Genomic DNA, 13,836 nt, shown 5'->3' with positions numbered 1-13,836 from the left:
TAATGGCAGATGAGGGTCGCTAGTTATAATAGTAGATGGGGTTCGCCAGTCATAATAATAGATGAGGGTCGCCAGTCATAATATTAGAAGGGGTTCGCCAGTCATAATGGCAGATGAGGGTCGCTAGTCATAACAGTAGATGGGGTTCGCCAGTCATAATAATAAATGAGGGTCGCCAGTCATAATATTAGAAGGGGTTCGCCAGTCATAATGGCAGATGAGGGTCGCTAGTCATAATAGTAGATGGGGTTCGCCAGTCATAATGGTAGATGAGGGTCGCTATTCATAATAGTAGAAAGGGTTCGCCAGTCATAATAATGGATGAGGGTCGCCAGTCATAATAGTAGAAGGGGTTCGCCAGTCATAATGGTAGATGAGGGTCGTTAGTCATAATAGTAGATGGGGTTCGCCAGTCATAATAATGGATGAGGGTCGCCAGTCATAATAGTAGAAGGGGTTCGCCAGTCATAATGGTAGATGAGGGTCGCTATTCATAATAGAAGAAAGGGTTCGCCAGTCATAATAATGGATGAGGGTCGCCATTCATAATCAAACAAGAGGGTCGCTAGTCATAATAAAGGAAGAGGGTCGCCAGTCATAAGGAGGAAAAGGGTTCGTTGATCATAAGGGTCGCCATTCATAATAGTGGATGAGGGTCGCCAGTCATAATAGTAGAAGGGGTTCGCCAGTCATAATGGTAGATGAGGGTCGTTAGTCATAATAGTAGATGGGGTCCGCCAGTCATAATAATGGATGAGGGTCGCCAGTCATAATATTAGAAGGGGTTCGCCAGTCATAATGGCAGATGAGGGTCGCTAGTTATAATAGTAGATGGGGTTCGCCAGTCATAATAATAGATGAGGGTCGCCAGTCATAATATTAGAAGGGGTTCGCCAGTCATAATGGCAGATGAGGGTCGCTAGTCATAACAGTAGATGGGGTTCGCCAGTCATAAAAATAGATGAGGGTCGCCAGTCATAATATTAGAAGGGGTTCGCCAGTCATAATGGCAGATGAGGGTCGCTAGTCATAATAGTAGATGGGGTTCGCCAGTCATAATGGTAGATGAGGGTCGCTATTCATAATAGTAGAAAGGGTTCGCCAGTCATAATAATGGATGAGGGTCGCCAGTCATAATAGTAGAAGGGGTTCGCCAGTCATAATGGTAGATGAGGGTCGTTAGTCATAATAGTAGATGGGGTTCGCCAGTCATAATAATGGATGAGGGTCGCCAGTCATAATAGTAGAAGGGGTTCGCCAGTCATAATGGTAGATGAGGGTCGCTATTCATAATAGAAGAAAGGGTTCGCCAGTCATAATAATGGATGAGGGTCGCCATTCATAATCAAACAAGAGGGTCGCTAGTCATAATAAAGGAAGAGGGTCGCCAGTCATAAGGAGGAAAAGGGTTCGTTGATCATAAGGGTCGCCATTCATAATAGTGGATGAGGGTCGCCAGTCATAATAGTAGAAGGGGTTCGCCAGTCATAATGGTAGATGAGGGTCGTTAGTCATAATAGTAGATGGGGTCCGCCAGTCATAATAATGGATGAGGGTCGCCAGTCATAATATTAGAAGGGGTTCGCCAGTCATAATGGCAGATGAGGGTCGCTAGTTATAATAGTAGATGGGGTTCGCCAGTCATAATAATAGATGAGGGTCGCCAGTCATAATATTAGAAGGGGTTCGCCAGTCATAATGGCAGATGAGGGTCGCTAGTCATAACAGTAGATGGGGTTCGCCAGTCATAATAATAGATGAGGGTCGCCAGTCATAATATTAGAAGGGGTTCGCCAGTCATAATGGCAGATGAGGGTCGCTAGTCATAATAGTAGATGGGGTTCGCCAGTCATAATGGTAGATGAGGGTCGCTATTCATAATAGTAGAAAGGGTTCGCCAGTCATAATAATGGATGAGGGTCGCCAGTCATAATAGTAGAAGGGGTTCGCCAGTCATAATGGTAGATGAGGGTCGTTAGTCATAATAGTAGATGGGGTTCGCCAGTCATAATAATGGATGAGGGTCGCCAGTCATAATATTAGAAGGGGTTCGCCAGTCATAATGGCAGATGAGGGTCGCTAGTTATAATAGTAGATGGGGTTCGCCAGTCATAATAATAGATGAGGGTCGCCAGTCATAATATTAGAAGGGGTTCGCCAGTCATAATGGCAGATGAGGGTCGCTAGTCATAACAGTAGATGGGGTTCGCCAGTCATAATAATAGATGAGGGTCGCCAGTCATAATATTAGAAGGGGTTCGCCAGTCATAATGGCAGATGAGGGTCGCTAGTCATAATAGTAGATGGGGTTCGCCAGTCATAATGGTAGATGAGGGTCGCTATTCATAATAGTAGAAAGGGTTCGCCAATCATAATAATGGATGAGGGTCGCCAGTCATAATAGTAGAAGGGGTTCGCCAGTCATAATGGTAGATGAGGGTCGTTAGTCATAATAGTAGATGGGGTTCGCCAGTCATAATAATGGATGAGGGTCGCCAGTCATAATAGTAGAAGGGGTTCGCCAGTCATAATGGTAGATGAGGGTCGCTATTCATAATAGAAGAAAGGGTTCGCCAGTCATAATAATGGATGAGGGTCGCCATTCATAATCAAACAAGAGGGTCGCTAGTCATAATAAAGGAAGAGGGTCGCCAGTCATAAGGAGGAAAAGGGTTCGTTGATCATAAGGGTCGCCATTCATAATAGTGGATGAGGGTCGCCAGTCATAATAGTAGAAGGGGTTCGCCAGTCATAATGGTAGATGAGGGTCGTTAGTCATAATAGTAGATGGGGTTCGCCAGTCATAATAATGGATGAGGGTCGCCAGTCATAATAGTAGAAGGGGTTCGCCAGTCATAATGGTAGATGAGGGTCGCTAGTCATAATAGTAGATGGGGTTCGCCAGTCATAATAGTGGATGAGGGTCGCTATTAATAATAGTAGAAAGGGTTCGCCAATCATAATAATGGATGAGGGTCGCCAGTCATAATAGTAGAAGGGGTTCGCCAGTCATAATGGTAGATGAGGGTCGTTAGTCATAATAGTAGATGGGGTCCGCCAGTCATAATAATGGATGAGGGTCGCCAGTCATAATATTAGAAGGGGTTCGCCAGTCATAATGGCAGATGAGGGTCGCTAGTTATAATAGTAGATGGGGTTCGCCAGTCATAATAATAGATGAGGGTCGCCAGTCATAATATTAGAAGGGGTTCGCCAGTCATAATGGCAGATGAGGGTCGCTAGTCATAACAGTAGATGGGGTTCGCCAGTCATAATAATAGATGAGGGTCGCCAGTCATAATATTAGAAGGGGTTCGCCAGTCATAATGGCAGATGAGGGTCGCTAGTCATAATAGTAGATGGGGTTCGCCAGTCATAATGGTAGATGAGGGTCGCTATTCATAATAGTAGAAAGGGTTCGCCAGTCATAATAATGGATGAGGGTCGCCAGTCATAATAGTAGAAGGGGTTCGCCAGTCATAATGGTAGATGAGGGTCGTTAGTCATAATAGTAGATGGGGTTCGCCAGTCATAATAATGGATGAGGGTCGCCAGTCATAATATTAGAAGGGGTTCGCCAGTCATAATGGCAGATGAGGGTCGCTAGTCATAATAGTAGATGGGGTTCGCCAGTCATAATAATAGATGAGGGTCGCCAGTCATAATATTAGAAGGGGTTCGCCAGTCATAATGGCAGATGAGGGTCGCTAGTCATAATAGTAGATGGGGTTCGCCAGTCATAATAGTGGATAAGGGTCGCTATTCATAATAGTAGAAAGGGTTCGCCAGTCATAATAATGGATGAGGGTCGCCAGTCATAATAGTTGAAGGGGTACGCCAGTCATAATGGTAGATGAGGGTCGCTATTCATAATAGAAGAAAGGGTTCGCCAGTCATAATAATGGATGAGGGTCGCCATTCATAATCAAACAAGAGGGTCGCTAGTCATAATAAAGGAAGAGGGTCGCCAGTCATAAGGAGGAAAAGGGTTCGTTGATCATAAGGGTCGCCATTCATAATAGTGGATGAGGGTCGCCAGTCATAATAGTAGAAGGGGTTCGCCAGTCATAATGGTAGATGAGGGTCGTTAGTCATAATAGTAGATGGGGTTCGCCAGTCATAATAATGGATGAGGGTCGCCAGTCATAATAGTAGAAGGGGTTCGCCAGTCATAATGGTAGATGAGGGTCGCTAGTCATAATAGTAGATGGGGTTCGCCAGTCATAATAATAGATGAGGGTCGCCAGTCATAATATTAGAAGGGGTTCGCCAGTCATAATGGCAGATGAGGGTCGCTAGTCATAATAGTAGATGGGGTTCGCCAGTCATAATAGTGGATGAGGGTCGCTATTCATAATAGTAGAAAGGGTTCGCCAGTCATAATAATGGATGAGGGTCGCCAGTCATAATAGTTGAAGGGGTACGCCAGTCATAATGGTAGATGAGGGTCGCTATTCATAATAGAAGAAAGGGTTCGCCAGTCATAATAATGGATGAGGGTCGCCATTCATAATCAAACAAGAGGGTCGCTAGTCATAATAAAGGAAGAGGGTCGCCAGTCATAAGGAGGAAAAGGGTTCGTTGATCATAAGGGTCGCCATTCATAATAGTGGATGAGGGTCGCCAGTCATAATAGTAGAAGGGGTTCGCCAGTCATAATGGTAGATGAGGGTCGTTAGTCATAATAGTAGATGGGGTTCGCCAGTCATAATAATGGATGAGGGTCGCCAGTCATAATAGTAGAAGGGGTTCGCCAGTCATAATGGTAGATGAGGGTCGCTAGTCATAATAGTAGATGGGGTTCGCCAGTCATAATGGTGGATAAGGGTCGCTATTCATAATAGTAGAAAGGGTTCGCCAGTCATAATAATGGTCGCCAGTCATAATAGGAGAAAGGGTTCGCCAGTCATAATGGTAGATGAGGGTCGCTAGTCATAATAGTAGATGGGGTTCGCCAGTCATAATAATGGATGAGGGTCGCCAGTCATAATAGTACATTGTAAAGAATTAGGTGCTAATTTAGCGCTTACAGTGATTGTATAGTGATTGCACTGGGAGTGTTTGTTTTCTAGTTTAAATTTGAACTAGAAAATCAGCACTAGTAGTGCAGTCACTATACAAGCACTGTAAGTGCTGAATTAGCAATTAATTTTTACAGTGTAGTAGGGGTTTGCTAGTCATACTAGTAGATGAGGGTCGCTAGTCTTATTATTAGAAGAGGGTCGCTAACCATGATAGTGGAAGGGGTTCGCCTGTCAGTAGAAGGGAACTTTGCTACATAATAGCTGAGGTGGGCGCAAAGCGTGAGAACACAAAAAAAATGTGATTTTCAAGCCTAATATGTATTATATTGTAGTTCAAAAAGGGTATTTAATTTCGAATAAGAGCACATTTTTATTTTGAAAAATGGGATTTTTTTTAAATCATAACCAGCAGGAGCTATTAAAAATGACACCCTTTAGAAAGATAAATTATCTCATGTTATTGACATTACTTTTGTGACCATCCTGAAATGTTTTGTTGGACTTCAAGAACAGTATTTAGTTTTGAAAAAAGAGCATATTTCATTTTGCCAAAAGGCTTTTTCCTTTTGAAAAAGGGCATTTTTTTTACCTACGGCGATTTTTTTTTCATCATAACCAGCAGAAGTTGTTAGAAATGACACCCTCCCCTAAAAAAAATCAAATTATCTTTAGGCGAAAAGGTGTAGATTGTGAATGATTCCAATAACAAGGAAATCTTCTTTGAATATATGCATTTAAGATAGTGTTGACCTAAACCTGTACCACAGTATTTTCTAAAATCCTTTTTTTTATAGAGGTTTTTTTTAAGAAAAATGTCTTTTCTATCTATATTATACTTTTTTTTAGTTGATGTTGAATATGATATGAGCATGAAATTATTCCTTCATATTATATATTTCATTTTTTGAAAAGGAAAAAAAACAAATATTCATTGTTTACAGGACACTCATTTTGTAAAGGATTTGGAAGAAAGCATCTTAAAGGAGTGGGAGGAAGGTTTTTTTCTCATATATATCATCTAATGCAATGCTATATTATTTGATAAAACATACAACTTGTTATTAAGAGAGTAAAATGCGACACTGATGGAAAGTATGTTCCTTATTTCATTGATTTCATTGTATGGGCAAAATGACCCTAAATTTTTTTAGATGTATTGAAAGTATCTTATTGGACTATGATGATCCTCATAAAATCCTATGTGGTGATTGGAACCTGGTCCAAAGTTTTGAGTCAGTGAGTTAATTTCGTTGATCCATGGCGTCAGTTAAATCCAAATCCAAAATGTTATACTTGGAGAGAGCCCACACCATTGAAGCAAAGTAGAAAACATTATTTTTTGATATCTTCAGATATTATTTCTTTGGTTAGAAAATGTGATATTTTTATATTTTTTTATTTTTATTTTCTTTTAAACAAGTGCACACCTAGTTACCAATAATGCATACAGCATTTCCATTTATTTGAAAGCAGGATAAAAGAGCATTGTAGATTAAATGCCTTGCTCACGGGCATAGCTGCTGCGGCCGGGGATCGAACCCCGGACTTTCCATGTATAGCCAGGCGCCTTAGACCACTCGGCCACGGCACCTCCACGATATCCTAAATATTGATTTAGGATATCGTACCGATCACACAATGATCAGTTTAGAGATTGTGTTAGCTAAATGTTTTTACAGTATCTTGATATTGTCTTCATGGTAAAGCTTTTGAAACTGTTAGAAAAGAGAAACTCAGATTTATTATTGATTATCAGTTGTTTTTTTATACACTGTTCATAGGCGGATCTAGGGGGTCCGAGGGGCCCACCCCCCCCCCCCATTGGCGGAGCAAAAAAAATAAAAGGGGGGAAGAAAGAAAGAAAGAAAGAAAGAAAGAAAGAGAGAAAAAAAGAAAAAGAAGGGAAAAGAGAGGAGAAAAAAGAAGGGGAAACACAAGAAGAGGAAGACGAGTGAATAAAATAAGATGAGGGGAAGCCTAGGAAAATGATTTTTAAAATCCTTAATGTCACTATAAAAAAAAATCGCTTGCGCTTCTCGCTTGCATTGCATGTAAGGTGATTTACATATCAATATGGAGATTGAATATTAAAATTTGAAGTCAACATAGAAAACATATTTCAGCTCAGAAATCGTACTTTCATTATTTTGTTTGATTTACAAAGTGATTTTTAAAAAGTGCTCAGCAAAACTTTTTGTTTTATGGTCTGAATTTTAAAAAATTTCGGCTCGCGATTATAGCTCGCATTGATTGTTGAAAATCTATCAACTCATGCATCTTCTTCATAAATCATAAATACAAAAGTGCTTTAAATGTATAGTTTTCAGGTCATAATATTAATAGATTTCACGCTCTCACATTAGGCTTATTAGGTTAATAAATAAGATATTAATTTAAGAATCAAATTGTCCCTTTTTTTCTTATAGTCATAATTTTCATATGATGACACAATGCTCTTGGAATGTCCTGGTCCTATGTCAAAACTCAAAGTAATAATAATGAAACTTTTGAATGAAATTAAAATAATGAAACTCTTTTTTTTAAATCTCATCCATATCCACCTCACAATTTTTCCTACAAAGTGCTTGAAATACAGAGCTTAAATTGACCCTTTTCAGATCGGAATATCAAATGTTTTAAGCTCGCGCTTCGCGCTCACACTTTATCGATTTTAACGATGACAAAAGGTATTTAGAATGCCCACTCAGATTCTAGGTCTAAATCTGAAACACGCGCGCGTTTATTCAGATACGGAGCTTGTTCTCTGTATAAATCATTATCCAGTTTTATTCCACAATATAAAAAAAATTGTGCTCGCGCTTTGCGCTCAATGTAGAAAGATATCCAATTACTCATCCTTTTCATGATTTACAAAACATGAATGGAGTGTCCCGTTTTTAGGTGTAAACAGCGGCGTAACAGGGGTCGGTGGCCAAGGGGAGGGGGGGGGGGCAAGAGACAAAAATTTCCCGGTCATATCATGGAATAAACAGGCGCAATGGTGTAATTAGGCGACGATTTCGAAAGGGCAAGACATTGTGTATCAGGCAGAATTTATCTTTAAAAAAAAGTTGCGAGAGAGCGATGCGAGCGAGCAAAAATTTTGACATTTTTAATACAAAAATCCAATTTTGTGATAGATTTTGACATGATATCCAGAGAATATATTTCACTCTTCTCTCTTTCCATCCCTTTTTTGTGATCTGTACGCCACTGTTAACAGGATTATTTGCGGCAGTAGCGTGCAGAGTAAACAAAACCAAAATCAAGGGGCGCAGTATGGCGCATGTGCTAAAAAAGCTGCTTAATATAAGTCCCGAGCGAGCGAAGCGAGAAAAAAATCACCTTTTCATGAGAATCTAAATTTGAGATATCTTTTTTTACATGGTAAAACTTTTGGGGACCATGGCCCAACCCTTCCATACTCATATACGGCAGTGCTATGCGTTTGGGGTCTGGGGCGGCGCCCCGGAACTTCTTGATATCAAAGCCATTTAAACCTCGCAGATTGCCGCTATTTAATCAAATTGCGGGTATATACAGAATATAGCTTTTACACAACACATTTATTCAACCCAGTTGAACCAAATATTTTGAGGGGGCAAAACATAGCAATGTGGGGGGAAGTCGCCAGCGAGCAAGCGAGCTGGAAAAAAAATGCCTATTGAAATTAAATTCTAATTATGTGATAGATTTCTCCATTATATTGAGCAAATAACACATTTCATTGTTTCCATTAATTTCATTATACGTTGTCTCCCATAAATTCTTTAATTTCCTCTTGGGTGTTGAACCAAGACCCCCCCCCCTGCGCCTGTACGCCAGTGATTGAAAGTAAAGCTTAATGTAGGAAGGGTCCCTAAAGGGGGGGGCGTAATAGAGCCATTTGAAGGTCATAGATGAAGAGCCCCTACTGCTTGGGGTCTGGGGCAAAGCCCCGGTAGCTTTTTTTGCATAAAATTTAGCAAGCTAATAGCACAATGTTGTATGCAGTTCCTCTTTCTTCTCGCTCTTTATTTTCTATCCTCGTCAGCCCGGTCGTGTTATTAAGTTTTTATTTCTTGTCCCTTTTCTTTGTTTTCCAATTTAGCTTTTGACTAATTCCATTCTACCTTCATTTCCCGCTATTGTTTGCCATCTTTTAATTTATTTCCCATCATGCTATTGCACTATATAGGTCTATTTCAGAATGATTTGTTCTTTCTCAAATGTTTTTCTTTCGTTCTTCCCGCTTTCCTTCCTTTTCCATTTCAAAAAATATATTTTTCCTTGTTTTCTTTTTAATATATTATATTAACAATTTCTGCTCGCGCTTTGCGCTCGCTATATTAAAGGAAACCAAAACCCAAGAAGAAAAGCAATTTTACTTGAAAGAGTAAAATGAAAGGATCAATTTAAAAAAAGTTTCATCAAAATCGGTTATGAAATAAGCAAGTTATGGGAGTTTGAAAACTCTTGTTGTACTTTCTAAGGGCATCCTTAAATTGGCAAACGTGCTTCAATATGGCTGATTTTGTGGACAACTCTCCATTTGTTTTGTACACAAATTTTCAGATTTTCCTCATTATCTTTCAAGTTGCATCTTGCCTCCTTCTGAGCACAACATATGTCATGGGAAAATATAATCCACACCATATATGTCAAGGTCAGGAGGTGATAATGTGAAATATGTAAAATAAAGGGGAAAATCTGAAAATATGTGTACAAAACAAATGGAGAGTTGTCCACAAAATCAGCCATTCAGTCATTTCTGCTCGCGCTTCATTCATTTATTCATTTGCATGCACATCTTTTTCAGAAAAAATACAAAGGATTTCCAAAAAATTAGCTCGCGCCTCGTGCTCACATTATATAAATAAAGATGATATTGTCTATAAATGTTTATTCATAGGAATAAAGCTAAGAAGTGAGTATTAGGATTACCCCCTCAAAGAAACCAAAAATTATCTTCGAGTGGCCGATCGGGGAAAATATGTCTGAAAAAAATTCCGCCCCCCCCCCATTCAACATTTGTTGAATTGATTCATGATAATGGTACAGTATTGCAAGAACAAACAGACATCTTAAGAGAAATTGGGTCATATAATGAACAGTTATATAAATATCATGGAAATCGTGATGCTGAAGAACCTTTTTTTATCTTATTAGAGAAGAGAGTTTCCATAGTCTTACAGAGGAAGACGATTCTTCTTTAGAAGGAGAAATATCTTACAGTGAAGTTGATTTTGCATTAAAAAAATATGAAAAATAATAAGCCTCCTGGACGAGATGGATTTACAACTGATTTTTTTAAAGCATTCTTTCAGGACTTAGGTATATTCTTGGTACGAAGTATGAATTTTGCTTATATTTCTGGAAAATTATCCATCTCACAAACAATAATGGCTTGATAACATTAATTCCTTAAGGTGACAAAGTAAGACATTTCATCAAAAATTGGAGATCAATTTCATTGTTGAATGTTGTTAATAAACTGTTGTAAAGTTGTATTGCTCACAGACTTTAAAAAGTATTACCATATAATTATTCATGTTAATCAATCAGGATTCTTGTCTGGACGATTTATTGGTGAAAATAGGAAAATTTTGTATTATTTAATTGTGTATATGGAGAAGAAACTTATTCCTGATTTCTGATTTTTCATGATTTTTTGTTTAAAACGCTTTCCATTTTTAAATTTGGCAAATCTTTCATGACATGAATAAAAAATACTTGATCAGAATGCATTTTCTAGTGATATAGTCAATGGGCTAATGACATTAAGATTCGTTTTTGTTAAGCGCTAAAAGTCTTGGGTTGTTAATTCGAAATTCACACTCTGCCAAACGAATTTATGTTGGCTTAAAAGAATACAAAGTTCTTTAAAATGCGGATGACACAGTTTTATTTCTCAATGGTGCAGCTGCCAGTTTCTGTAATGTACTAAATATTTTGGATTCATTTGCTAAATGTAGTGGGTTGAAGATTAATACGCAAAATCTACCATCTACCTCAGCTACCATTTTGACTGGCAAACCCCTTCTACTATTATGAAAATCGACCCCCATCTACTATTATGAGTGGCGAACCCTTTCTTCTATTATGACTGGCGACCCTCATCTACCATTATGACTGGCGAACCCCTTCTACTTTTATGAATAGCGACCCTCATCTACCATTATGACTGGCGAACCCCTTCTACTTTTATGTCTGGCGAACCCCTTTTAGTATTATGACTGGCGACCCTCATCCATTATTATGACTGGCGAACCCTTTCTCCTATTATGACTGGCGACCCTCATCCATTATTATGACTGGCAAACCCTTTCTACTATTATGAATAGCGACCCTCATCTACCATTATGACTTGCGAACCCCTTCTACTATTATGACTAGCGAACCTATTTTAGTATTATGACTGGCGACCCTCATCCATTATTATGACTGGCGAAACCCTTTCTCCTATTATGACTGGCGACCCTCATCCATTATTATGACTGGCGACCCTCATCCATTATTATGACTGGCGAACCCTTTCTACTATTATGAATAGCGACCCCCATCTACCATTATGACTTGCGAACCTCTTCTACCATTATGACTGGCGAACCCCTTCTACTTTTATGACTGGCGAACCCTTTTTAGTATTATGACTGGCGACCCTCATCCATTATTATGACTGGCGAACCCTTTCTCCTATTATGACTAGCGACCCTCATTCCTTATTATGACTGGCGAACCCTTTCTACTATTATGAATAGCGACCCTCATCTACCATTATGACTGGCGAACCCCTTCTACTATTATGAATAGCGAACCCTTTCTACTATTATGAATAGCGACCCTCATCTACCATTATGACTGGCGAACCCCTTCTACTATTATGAATAGCGACCCTCATCTACCATTATGACTGGCAAACCCCTTCTACTTTTATGTCTGGCGAACCCCTTTTAGTATTATGACTGGCGACCCTCATCCATTATTATGACTGGCGAACCCTTTCTCCTATTATGACTGGCGACCCTCATCCATTATTATGACTGGCGAACCCTTTCTACTATTATGAATAGCGACCCTCATCTACCATTATGACTTGCGAACCCCTTCTACTATTATGACTAGCGAACCCTTTTAGTATTATGACTGGCGACCCTCATCCATTATTATGACTGGCGAACCCTTTCTCCTATTATGACTGGCGACCCTCATCCATTATTATGACTGGCGAACCCTTTCTACTATTATGAATAGCGACCCCATCTACCATTATGACTTGCGAACCCCTTATACCATTATGACTGGCGAACCCCTTCTACTTTTATGACTGGCGAACCCTTTTTAGTATTATGACTGGCGACCCTCATCCATTATTATGACTGGCGAACCCTTTCTCCTATTATGACTGGCGACCCTCATTCCTTATTATGACTGGCGAACCCTTTCTACTATTATGAATAGCGACCCTCATCTACCATTATGACTGGCGAACCCCTTCTACTATTATGAATAGCGACCCTCATCTACCATTATGACTGGCGAACCCCTTCTACTATTATGACTGGCGAACCCCTTTTAGTATTATGACTGGCGACCCTCATCCATTATTATGACTGGCGAACCCTTTCTCCTATTATGACTGGCGACCCTCATCCATTATTATGACTGGCGACCCTCGTCCATTATTATGACTGGCGAACCCTTTCTACTATGATGAATAGCGACCCTCATCTACCATTATGACTTGCGAACCCCTTCTACCATTATGACTGGCGAACCCCTTCTACTTTTATGACTCGCGAACCCTTTTTAGTATTATGACTGGCGACCCTCATCCATTATTATGACTGGCGAACCCTTTCTCCTATTATGACTGGCGACCCTCATTCCTTATTATGACTGGCGAACCCTTTCTACTATTATGAATAGCGACCCTCATCTACCATTATGACTGGCGAACCCCTTCTACTATTATGAATAGCGACTCTCATCTACCATTATGACTGGCGAACCCCTTCTACTATTATGACTGGCGAACCTATTTTAGTATTATGACTGGCGACCCTCATCCATTATTATGACTGGCGAACCCTTTCTCCTATTATGACTGGCGACCCTCATCCATTATTATGACTGGCGAACCTCATCCATTATTATGACTGGCGAACCCTTTCTACTATTATGAATAGCGACCCCCATCTACCATTATGACTTGCGAACCTCTTCTACCATTATGACTGGCGAACCCCTTCTACTTTTATGACTGGCGAACCCTTTTTAGTATTATGACTGGCGACCCTCATCCATTATTATGACTGGCGAACCCTTTCTCCTATTATGACTGGCGACCCTCATTCCTTATTATGACTGGCGAACCCTTTCTACTATTATGAATAGCGACCCTCATCTACCATTATGACTGGCGAACCCCTTCTACTATTATGAATAGCGAACCCTTTCTACTATTATGAATAGCGACCCTCATCTACCATTATGACTGGCGAACCCCTTCTACTATTATGAATAGCGACCCTCATCTACCATTATGACTGGCGAACCCCTTCTACTTTTATGACTGGCGAACCCCTTTTAGTATTATGACTGGCAACCCTCATCCCTTATTATGACTGGCGAACCCTTTCTACTATTATGAATAGCGACCCTCATCTACCATTATGACTGGCGAACCCCTTCTACTATTATGAATAGCGAACCCTTTCTACTATTATGAATAGCGACCCTCATCTACCATTATGACTGGCGAACCCCTTCTACTATTATGAATAGCGACCCTCATCTACCATTATGACTGGCAAACCCCTTCTACTTTTAT

Source organism: Lytechinus variegatus, chromosome 17 (assembly GCF_018143015.1).
Source record: "Lytechinus variegatus isolate NC3 chromosome 17, Lvar_3.0, whole genome shotgun sequence".
NCBI lineage: Eukaryota > Metazoa > Echinodermata > Echinoidea > Temnopleuroida > Toxopneustidae > Lytechinus > Lytechinus variegatus.
Note: the sequence above shows the minus strand (reverse complement) of the source record.